Below are 11,846 nucleotides of genomic sequence, written 5' to 3'. Positions count from 1 at the left end.
GGATCAGTATAAAGGTACAGGTTAGTACCCATGTAGGTGGGTAAGCAGGTAAGCAAAATAGGAAGGACCCCAACAGTGGCAGATCTGCAAGTCTGTAAGCCTCAGGTTCTGCCCCAGGACAAGACCAATTTACACCATTGGAGAGCCTTGGCTGAAGCTTAGAACAATGACTTGCAACAAGGTAGCATCTCATTCCATTGAAATACACCAAAATAAATATATTTTCTCATCTTTACCCTTCCATCCTGTCCTTTCAAAGGACCTCATCTCTGGCAAAGCCATCATTTCTCAGATAGGGTGGTTGTGGGCACAGCACAAGACCCAAAGTTACACTACATAGAATCAAATATGGTATACAGTGGCATCAGTCCTTGAGCAATAACGAGTCTTTGAATGACATTTAGTAACTCAAATAATGAGTTTGGGCCTTTAGCTGTAATTTTAATCCTTCAGCTTAAAAAAAAAAAAATTTTTTTTAAAAATCATTATTTCAATAGTTTCATTTTCCCCTGTTAACTGGTCCACTGTTAGCCATGTTACAAGCAATGGTTTCTAGCAATTAACCCTGTTCCTCCCCGCCAGAGCCTGTACAGACCCACAGTCTTCTCTACGGCCTAGACTTACTCTGCTAAGCAAATCTTTTTCCTTCCCCATTCCTTGGCCTTTCCCTTCCTCACAGGGCACCTACACGGTCTTTGGCTGCTGTCTTGACCTATGATTAAAAGGTGACTGTATGTAACTGCTTATTGTTGCTGTTGAATACACACTTGAGTCTAATCTCTGCATGCTGGGAAGTGGGACTCTGCAGAGGGTATTCTATGCAGGCCCTTTATTGAAGGAGGAAGGAGACAAGGAAAAGAATGTTTAAGGATATAAAAAAAACCCCAAAACCTCTACACATTAGAAAACCACAAAAGACCAAGTCAGTCCTCCTAATTTTGAGACACACCACAAACTATTCTTAAGTTCTCTGGCCAAGGCTTGTTAAAAGCAGAACATCCTAATCGTATGAAAAGCAGATGGAGGTATTTCCTTGCAGAACGAGCCTTAAGTCAAGTGTAACATCTGAAATATATTGTCCACCAAGGATCAAGGCAAAAATTCAGCGTTAGAGGCACCCCGCATGCAAAGGCGTGAGGTGCCATGTCTGCAACACACCCTGCCGCTGGCCCAGCTGTCCGAGCGGTGGTAATGCCTCACCTGGTCCTCAGGGACCTCCCACGGGTCCTGTGTCCACTATGTCCATTCCCTGCAGATATTCTGGAGGCCTCAGGACTTCTCAGGCAGCCTTAAGCAGTTTTGGCACTTAACGTCCTGCGCTCTCTGTCTGTGCTTGGAGAAGCCCTGTGAAACTCTGAGCCCTGGCTGAAAATACAGCGGTGAGGACTAAATTAAAGTAAAATTTAGTAATGGGGCCCAAATGTTAACATACTGTATTTATCTCAAACTTATTAACATTCCTATGAGTCTCTGAAACACTTTATTACTGATACATGGGATTGTGCTGCTATAATAGGCTTCCCTGAGGAGTAACTAGGACTCCAGCTGTACTGCAGGATAAGTTGTACTACATATTATAGGGTTAAATGGTGCTGTCTGTTATCTGCACAATGTGCGTATTAGGAGTGTGAACGAGGGAGCTCAGTTGAGAAACTTGAAGTCTGCACTGAAACACTGAAAACGTTTGTACTATTAGTGAAAGAGTGAAGGGTCCCTTTTTCCAGTTGCAAACGACTTAGTCATATGATTGATGTAGAAAACTTAACACCTCTGCCAGCAAAAAAATGAAGCTGTGTCTAAAGTAACTCTACCTAGCAATGTTACAGGAGTGCAAGCTCACCTGAGCACAGAAGGCAGTCACAGTGTAAAACAGCAAAATACAAAGCCGTTTACCACCTGTTAAAAATGGTTAGCAAAGGCAACAATGATGCTAAACCATTTAGGTCCCTCCCTCTGCTAAAAAGGCAGAAAGCTAGTATTTCTTCCTATGCAGCATGAGAAAAGCCTGATTAACTGAACTGTTGACAGAAGTGACGTGAAAGCTCCATCAAAACAGTTAAAATGAAAATAGTCATTACCAATATATGGCAGGAAAGTGGACACAACTTTGCAGAAAAGAAATGTACTCTCTGCAAAGGCTGTGCATACCTGTGTGTGCTGGTTTTGGCTGGGATAGAGTTAATTTACTTCATAGTAGCCAGTATGGACCTATGTTTTGTATTTGTGCTGAAAACAGTGTTGATAATTCAGGGATATTTTAGTTACTGCTGGGCAGTGCTTGCACAGAGCCAAGGACTTTTCTGCTTCTCACCCCACCCCACCAGCAAGTGGGCTGGGGGGGGCACAACAAGTTGGGAGGGGACACAGCCGGGACAGCTGACCCCAACTGACCCAAGGGATATTCCAGACCATATGACGTCACGCTCAGCATATAAAGTTGGGGGAAGAGGAAGGAAGAGGGTAATGTTCGGAGTGAAGGCATTTGGCTTCCCAAGCAACCGTTACCTGTGATGAAGCCCTGCTTTCCTGGAGATGGCTGAACACCTGCCTGCCCATGGGAAGTGGGGAATGAATTCCTTGTTTTGCTTTGCCTCTTAAACTGTCTTTATCTCAACCCGCAAGTTTTCTCACTTTTACTCTTCTGGTTCTCTCCCCCATCCCACTGAGGGGGGAAATGAGCAAGTGGCTGTGTGGTGTTTAGCTGCCAGCTGGTGTTGAACCACAACAACCTGGGATGTTCAAAAAGGCCCTCAAAGTTCAACTTCTGGTTATTCTGCAACACAAGTAGGTCAAGAACACCCACGTCAGTTCATCACAAGATGCAGTGCTGGTGACCGCACTCCTTCTCTACAAGCTGCTCCGTGCTTAACTTGTAGTTAGAGTTGTGTTCCCCTTGATAATCTAATCTCCATGCCCCTTGCTGCAAGTTGAACTGATTAACTTTTGCCTTGCCCTTGGTAGACATGTAGAACATTTGATCAGCACCCATTTTATAACAAAATTTTTTTTAAACATAGCTAAAGACTGTTATCATGTCCCTGCTCAGACTTCTTGTTTCTAGACTAAACAAATCCAATTCTTTTAACTTTTCCTCATAGGTCATGTTTGCAAAACCTCTAATCATTCTTGTTGATCTCTTCTGGATTCTCTCCAATTTGCCTCCATCTTTCTTAATGTCACCAACTTCAGCAGAAGTTTTGCAGCTTGGAGAATTGTTTCTTGATGCAGAAGTCACCTGACACCCTGACCTTTAGCTCAACAATGAGGAATAGCGTACAAGCTTCCTTAAAGAAAATGGTATTACATATATACTGTCATGTATATTTAGTGTCATGCCACCTGCTTGCCACATCAAACGACTACTTTGCCTTAACAGCAACAAAGCAACAACAAACAATAAAAAAGCTTCTTCTTTTGTGAGCTGCTGTATAGACAGTCTTATTGTATAACTTAAAAATAAAAGAAAGCACAGCTGAGCTGTTTTACAATGCTATTAAAAACTCATTTTTTCTCTCCACATCTCAAAAAAGCAAAGCCATTTGAAGAAAACAGAGCAGACCAACAGAAAACTGTGGGGAAAAAAAGCTGTGATACCCACTGTTAAATAGATGTTAGCCAAAGTTATAGGGGAGTGAGTAAAATAGCCTATAATTAAAAGAAAGGGAATAGTGCATCAAGCCTTTATCTCAGGCTGAATGTTAAAATGAGTGTAAGGCTTCTTTGACAGGTCTGAGTCAAACTTCTCACAGGGAGCAACTCACAGGACTTACCTTCTTCACTGAAGACTATGAAGTCCAACAAGCAGCACTTCCCATGAGAGCAACCAGCACGGAAATCCAGAGGCTGGTGACATTAAGCACATTACCCACCCACCCACCACACAGGAGTCAGTGATGTTCTCCAAACCACCTCTCAGCTTTTCTTTAAGGCCATAAACACCTAAGTTTCTGCCAGCTGAGGAGTGCCAACCTCCCCAGCTGCTGATGACCTGCAGGTGAGGTGTGGTGGGCTGAGCTCTGGAGCTTGTGGGGTCTGGTCCAAGTTGTGCTGGGGGATGCCCGCTACCTGGGTTCAGAAAGAAAACGTGCCGAGAGGCAGGGAGCAGCTCAGCCCACTGGAAAACCTCCTCTAGAATAAGGCAAAGCGTGAGTGGAAGGGAGAGCTCTGGCTGCTGGGTTGCAAGCTGGGATGCTGTGATCTCCAGCTCCAGGAGAGGGCTTGCAGCTGGGATGCTGAGCAGATGGCAAGCAGCACCTATGTGGCCTCTGTTAGCTAAGGGTGGTATCACAGATGCTTCAGCCACTCTCCAGAGCATTTCATTTCTACGTTCTTGGTTATGTTGCTGTGTATCTGATCAACTTCGAAAAATCCCCACTTGGCCAACAGACCTTCCCTGTTATTTGTAGGGCAGCCTGGGTGCCCAGTGGAGCGTTTCTGTCCAGGGGACAGCCGTGTAGAGCAGAGGGGACAGGTGGGTCAGGAACTGCAGTGGTCTGGTGCTGGGTGTCTCTGATGGGTTTGTGGCATTTATCATCCCACACACAACCACCTCTTAGAGGAGAGGTCTGAACGGGTTTGCAAGAAAACACAGCAAATGGCCTATAGCAAGGCTTTCGGAGGAGGGCAAGGAGGAAAATGTGATTGCAGAGCACACTGCCTACAGAGAGGAGTGTGCCAAGCTCTGGGCCGTGTCCAGCAGAAGAGGGGTTACAGCAGGTTTCAGAGTGGAGGAACAAGGCTAAAAGGCAGTATTACATGTGCGGAGAGTGTTTCTATGGGATCAGAACTGTTTACAATATAATGTGCCTGCACCTGTGGGTTGGTGTGGTTTTGCCTGCTGTTCAGTGCTTCCTGAGAAGCTGCTAGTATACCATAGCTGATGAGACCGCTGTTTTGATCTCTCCCTCCTTGGAATCTCTTCTAGTGCCTTTAATAAAAGCCCTATTAAGGAAGTACAAGTGGGTGCCTTGTGCTTGTTCAATACCTAATTTATATTTTTAACATTAAGTAGTCAAACACATGCTCTCAATTTGTGCTTTTTTTAATCTAATAGTTTCTTGCTGGAGACTTACATACATTTTGTATCATATATTCCCTTTTTTTCTTTTGTTTTTTGGGTGTTCCCGCACCCTGCGCAAATCTTTCTTACATTGAAATTAAGAGGCATGCTGAAGCCCTGTCGTTCAAATTATTGATGGTAACTAGTCTGTCTGGGGGTGATGGTTGTATTAAAACACTTACCACATTAAAAAAAAGCATATGGCATTTACAAAATCTGGGCCAACGAAGAAGGAAAGGGTCAGGTTCACTCCCAAAACGGGAGCAAGCATCTCCTGAGAGTTATACATGGATTCAGTTCAGAGGGAGCTGGAGAATCTCATACATTTTGAAATCATGGGGGGTATGAAATCAGCATAAGTTACAGCTGCCCTTAGGTGCTTTCTTTTGAGTGGCCAGTGCCACAATCATTCAGCAGAGCACATTGATCTCACTGACTTTGGCAGAATTATAGAGGGTCTGTTTGCATGAACCATTGCTGAACAATTTATCTGATGTATTAATCATCTCTTAGATAAGAGTATCCAGACTGTAGATTTTTCTTGTAACCCAATTTCCCTCTCGTGGTCTTTTGTTGTTGTTGTTGTGTTTTCACATGAAATTTTAAAATTGCCTTCATTTTTTTTTTAATGCTTAGGATCCCGGTGTCCATTTTGAAGCACTCTGAAGTACAGACTACCATGTAGGAGTGCTCTGTAGTCTTCAGAGATGACAGAGAAGTGCTAGTCTCCATTTCCCCTTTCTGACAGCAGCTCCATTTTGGAAATCGATTTGTCTTCACGGTGGCAAATAAAAATCAAGACCCTATTTTTCTTTCATCTTCCAAATGCACAGGTAAGAGGCAAAAAGTGAACATCTTATTAGAGACTGGAAGAATTAGTATAATTGATAGGGTTGATGTGGCTATTTTACCCACTTCTAGTAATCCCAGGCGTGAGACTGTGTCTATGCTGCTAGTATGGTAACTCGGGTTAAGTTTACGGTGTGCTGAGGGCAGTGTCCCAGCCACCTTGAAGATTAGGCTTCCCTGCCATGCAGAGGGCAAGCCCTGCTTGTATCAGCCAGGCTGTGCCCTCCGGGGAGCCTCCTCTCCCTGTACCGCACAGCCACAGCCTTCAGGAGAAGAGGACCTTCTCAGTGCCACCCGCATCCCTCCCCACACCTAGTACAAATCGCTGCTGGTCAGTTTTTCTCGTCCCCAAACTATCCCCAATACATAGAGAGCACCGAAATACAATTTGCAGAATTTCTCCGTCTGCTCTGCCCTTCTCTGCAGCTCCGCGACATTGCATGCTCAACTTCCCGGCACAGTAAATGGGAATTAATGCAGAGATGTCCATGGCTGGCCCTGACCAGCCGGCCCCTGCCCTCCAGTGTTAATCTGCTGCTGTTCTTCCCATTTGCCCTGTGCAACACAGCATTAGGGATGGAGATGCACACTGTAACCATGGTTAAGTCATTTCTTGCTTTCCAGTTACTGGTGTACCCCAATAATGACTCTTTAAAGTGGTGGTTTAACTCCAATAATTTCCAGAGACATTTAATATTGGGAGCCCATTCTTCTGGGCTCCTCTAAGCACAAACCTGTGATGAATTCATGTTTTAGCACAAGGCAGAGTGCACACAGAAGATTTTCAGCCATTCAGAGGTACAAAAAGCAGTAATCTTAGCCTGAAACAATTGTACTGAACTGAAGCACTACTCCTCTTTTCTAGATCTACTTTTGAGATCCCTGTCAAAACAGCCCTTCAAACACATTTGATTGGGTTGGGGCTCATCACACTGTCACCAACTCACTTTTCATTAGGCTGTTGCTCTCTGTTAGCCTAGCCAAGCAGAAGAACTCAAACACATGCACAAATTAAATCGACATCCAAACTCCACCAATATACAAAGCAATTTAAATGATATTCATTAGAGCGATGACAAGTCCTGATGAGGCTTTCAGGAGCGGAGTCCTTCAGCTTCTGCCGACTCGGTTTCATGGTCATTGAGGCGTAACTGCAGTGACTGTACCTCCAGTTTAGAAAAAAAAAAAGCCGAGAATATGACTCCGCTTCCTGACACACCTACCTCATTCTCCCTCTCTGCACAGGTTTACATCTGAGCACAGGCTTCAAGCTTTTCTTACAGCTTTTCACAGGCTTTAGATCATATACATGCTTCAGCAAATCCCCTTCCTTTCCCCACCACCTACAAATGCGCCAATTAAAAAGAATTCCATTTTCAAGTAATTTCATTTCACTTGGCTAGAAAGGTCACTAACTCACAATTATGATGGCTATAAACATGTCCCCAGTTTCCTACCGTGCAAGAATGAATGTGATATGTTGAAGCTTAATAAAGAAGTATTTTTCATTGTTAATTTTTGCTAAAGTTTAAAAGTTACCCTCTCTCCATTTGTATTTTTGATATTAAAAAAAAAAAAAAAAACCCAAGATGGACACTATCTTCTCCACAGGGAGTGGAATGGGGCTGACAGGTCTAATATAGGCTTTTCCACAGTGCCAAATCATTTGCAATTCATTTCCCTTGCGACCAAAGTCCTTAATTCAGGCATCAAGAGGTAAGAGATCAGAAAATTAGCTCGCTATTTGGTTACAAAGTCCACTCTGCCACTTGCAAAGCTTAAGTGTATCGGGGAAGAAATGCACATCCTCACCCTAAAGTGACACTAGGAAAACCCAGCAACTGATGTGAGGGGCACATAATCATTTTAGCTTGGGTATGGAAGACATCACTATTAGCCGTGAAGAGCTCTACCACCCGCCCCCAGCTGGGAAACGGGGCCATGACTGGCACTACCATTTTTTACTTCTTTCTGCTTGCTCTACGATAAATTTTTATTTCTTGAAACAGGCTAAGAATTTTAAAACCATGATATCCAGAAAATGTCTTGTTATGATTCAAAAATTTCTTTTTTTGGCATAGCCGCCTTAGGTTGTAATTTTTAATTTTACTTCTTAAACGCTTCTGCAATGAAAGATAGGCACATTGGTATACGAGTTAAGTATGATTTGCAGTTGCGTATTTTCATTTCAACAAAGGTTATATATATATGAACTTGGTGAGTGGTCTGGACATATCCATCTCTCCCAAAAAGTCTATCTGATTTTAATTCTCTTAAAAGATTATTTAACCAGAAGTGCATTTCAAGCTATAAATAAAGCAAAGTGAACCAAGCAACAGCTGCTGAGGAAGTTAATGTGTCCCATGTATACGTTGTAATATACTGCTGAAAAACAAACAAACAAAATGCTACCCTGACACATAAGCTGGATACTAAGTATAAAGGAAGATTGTTTTTACATGTAAAAAATGAATTTATGTAACGCCACCACTGTATTTGTGTATGTACTATATAATGAATACAGCACATAAGCTACGTAGTAGTAAAACTTAGTCATCTTTTTCACGCTGAACATTTAGTTAAAATTACTGCCCCAAACCAAAGCCTGAAAACAGACTGTAACCTCACCGATTATTCCAACGCTTTCAGACATGTATAATGATGCGTTAATACATAATTCTGCTCCCTTCCATAAATGACCCTGATTCTTTCTTCCTTCACTGGTAAAAAATTGACTTCTTATGCAAATACTCTTCAATGAGGGCTTTAGTATCGTGGTCTTAAACATACAGCTTTTCATTATTATAGGATAATTACTGAAAACTCAACAAAATTCACTGCTACCACACCCTGAACAACAGAGCCGCTTTCATATTCTGAGATGGCAGTACGATAATTATTTCTTGTTCTCTCATTTACCTACAGCAGGTCAACGAAGGGCTGGAAGGCACATCTTGGCACAAAGTCCCAGGAGAAGAGAATTTACTGGGTTTTTTTTGCTGGAGACTGTATGTATTTGCTAGCAATACCCAAGGGAGTTACGCATTTGTATTTCCACTGCTAAAATGTAACTGTCCAGTCAAGTATTAAGAGCTATTTCATCCTATGCTAAGAAGACAATCCAGTGACTTTTTAAAAGTTGAGTAATCTTGAAACTTTTTTTTTTCTACTTTGCTTGATAAATTCTAGTTTTATGACCCTGCCTGGTATTTCAGCTCTGTGGAGCAGTGTGGGTAACAGACTACCTAGCAAAGCTCCAACACATTCTTGTTACAAAAAGTTACCCAAACAAAGCAGGCAAAAATAATTGTAATAATTTGATATTTTTTTAGGAAATGTATAAGGCTCTCCAGAGGTGTATTTTAAAATACCAAATTTATTAATTAAATTTAGCTTTATTACCAGTTGTCTCTGTTCCACTTGCACCACAGTTCTTTTTCTGTTGCAGCTGAAATAAGAACTTGCAAAATTAAAGAAGGTTCTTCCCTTCAGTACGTGCCAGTATTTTTTTAAATCTCAAAGTATAGCCAAATTTTTTGCTGTCATAAAATGCAGAGTCATATCTGTGTCTAGCTTTATATAGCAAGATACATGGCCATATTAAAATGCAACATATAATTCCCATATTGATAACTAATCTGCCTTGCTTCGGATAGTGTTTACCACAAAAGCAACTGCATAATTAAAACAATATACTTTTGATTTTAATACAAAAATATAATGAAGATTCTAGAAAGATTTCAGTTTCAGAAACAGTTCCTTACACTAGCTGAAAAGTCACATTTCAGTTAATTATAGATTTCTTACTCACTGAAACTTAAAGATACATTCACTGATTTTTTTTTTGCTAAATGTTGACTCCAGTGAACAGCTCTCTAAGATCTGGCATATTGATTTCTTGTTGTGAAGTGAGCTGTTCAAGCTCCATTTAAGATTTTCATCTTGCATGTAGCCCTGAGCACATCATAGCACCATAAATTAGTTAAATTGCACATTTATCACAAATGTTATTTTAAGATACTGCGTAAATGTGATGGCTGGAAGATATACAGTATGCTGCAACAAGGCACTACTTGGGTGGGGTTAGACCAGGGTCACCTTTATACACCTGTGATTTAAAGCTCTTCCCACCCCATCACAATTTCATTTTTAAACTCTTTCTTGAGGCATTTTGTTTTCTCTCTCACTTGATCTGCATATTTCTAAATAAAATATCAAATGCAAAGCAAAAGTCAGAACTCAGATGCATATTTTAAAATCCTGCATCCATACCTTCACGTTCGTTAATAGGAAAAAAATTATCTTAACATAGCTAGGTTGGTGATTTGGTTAGCACTAATAGTTACCATGCCAATATACATATCAGTGTATGGATGAAATGAACATTATTCTAGTTCATTGATTCTCTAAATTCTTTATAATGTGAAATCACATTGGTATGCCAGTCCTGGAGGTTCTGAAATGCAAGCTGAACTTTATTTTAATAAATTTGGGATATGCAGATCCTGACCAGCCATTCATTTGCAAAGTTTCAAGCGTATTTAAAAAATGTATTACAAAGTCATTTCTGGTGCACACTAACAGATATGGTTTGTTCCTGAATTTTTACCCAGTACGTCTCCTCACTGCACATTCAGACCTAGGTAAGTCAGGCCCAGGAACTGACTTTTACCAAATTAAGTGCAGTTGCATCAGGGGTACTTGCCGTTTGCAGCCACTGAGCTCTTGTCTGTATTTTAAGAATAAGTAGAAGAACACTGCAGAAGACTCGGTAGTCTCTTGCTTTTACTCCCTCCCGTGTCCCAGATAACACTATTGCGTACAGAGCTTTTAGCATTACTATTATAAGTCAATGGTGCATCTTAAAAATACATTGATTGACAATATATGCAATAATCTGCCAGTCTCCTTATGTGTGAATTTCTGGTTTGCAACCAAATACTATATTTAAGCTGTTATAATTTTCAAAGGAGGAATTCTCTGCTGTAGAGGTAAAAAGTTTGGCTGCATTTAGACTGAGATCACCTATTTGCAAAAAATGTGGACAGCCACCCAGGAGGCTTCATGAAAGACTTCAGCTAGACAGGTTGCCTCTCCTAACTGAGGGGGACTCCTGGGATGGTAGAGTCAACCAGTAAAACGGAATGCTGCAATTTTATTGCTGGAATTTGAGCTGAGGCCATTAACATTGACACACAAATGACCTTAAAATCAGATACAACTGTGAGCCAGAAAAGGAGGAAAAAACCCAGAGCCCTGGGTTTAATCCCATTCACTAGGTCTCCTTAGCAGTGTTCGCTATAGAATGAACGGAACATCCCGAGACGTAGTACTGGCCTTTACAACTACAGAGAAAGACGGAAAGAAAGACGAAAGGAAAGGAAAGGAGGAAAGGAAAGGAAAGGAAAGGAAAGGAAAGGAAAGGAAAGGAAAGGAAAGGAAAGGAAAGGAAAGGAAAGGAAAGGAAAGGAAAGGAAAGGAAAGGAAAGGAAAGGAAAGGGGAAAGAGGAAAAGGGAAAGGCGAAAAAGCAAAGGGGAAAGGGGAACCAAAGATTTAATTAGTTGCTTACCGGAAGAGAGTGGATTTTTTGAAAAAAGAAAGGAAACTCTGTACATTTGACATTCGGCTGCTAGTTATTACTTGAGACATGATTCTTAAGTGCTGTAATGGTGGTATTGGTTCCCATGTAACCATCTCTAGACTCTGAGTTCACCTGACTGGCAAAAGACATTATTTACATGCATAGTAATATAGGTGCTTCAGAGATGCAAATTGTTTTCAATGGTTTTGATGGGATGACCTGTCAACACCAGTAAAAGTCTGTCATTATCATATAAATGCTCCCGCTTGTTTGCATTTGTTTGGCATGTGTTTATTCATCTTCTTTTCCCCTCTCGCTATCTGCTGCGAATGCCATACAACAGCAGGCAGGGCCGT

This window comes from Aquila chrysaetos, chromosome 9, assembly GCF_900496995.4.
Source record: "Aquila chrysaetos chrysaetos chromosome 9, bAquChr1.4, whole genome shotgun sequence".
NCBI classification, from domain to species: domain Eukaryota; kingdom Metazoa; phylum Chordata; class Aves; order Accipitriformes; family Accipitridae; genus Aquila; species Aquila chrysaetos.
This window is presented reverse-complemented; position numbering follows the sequence as displayed.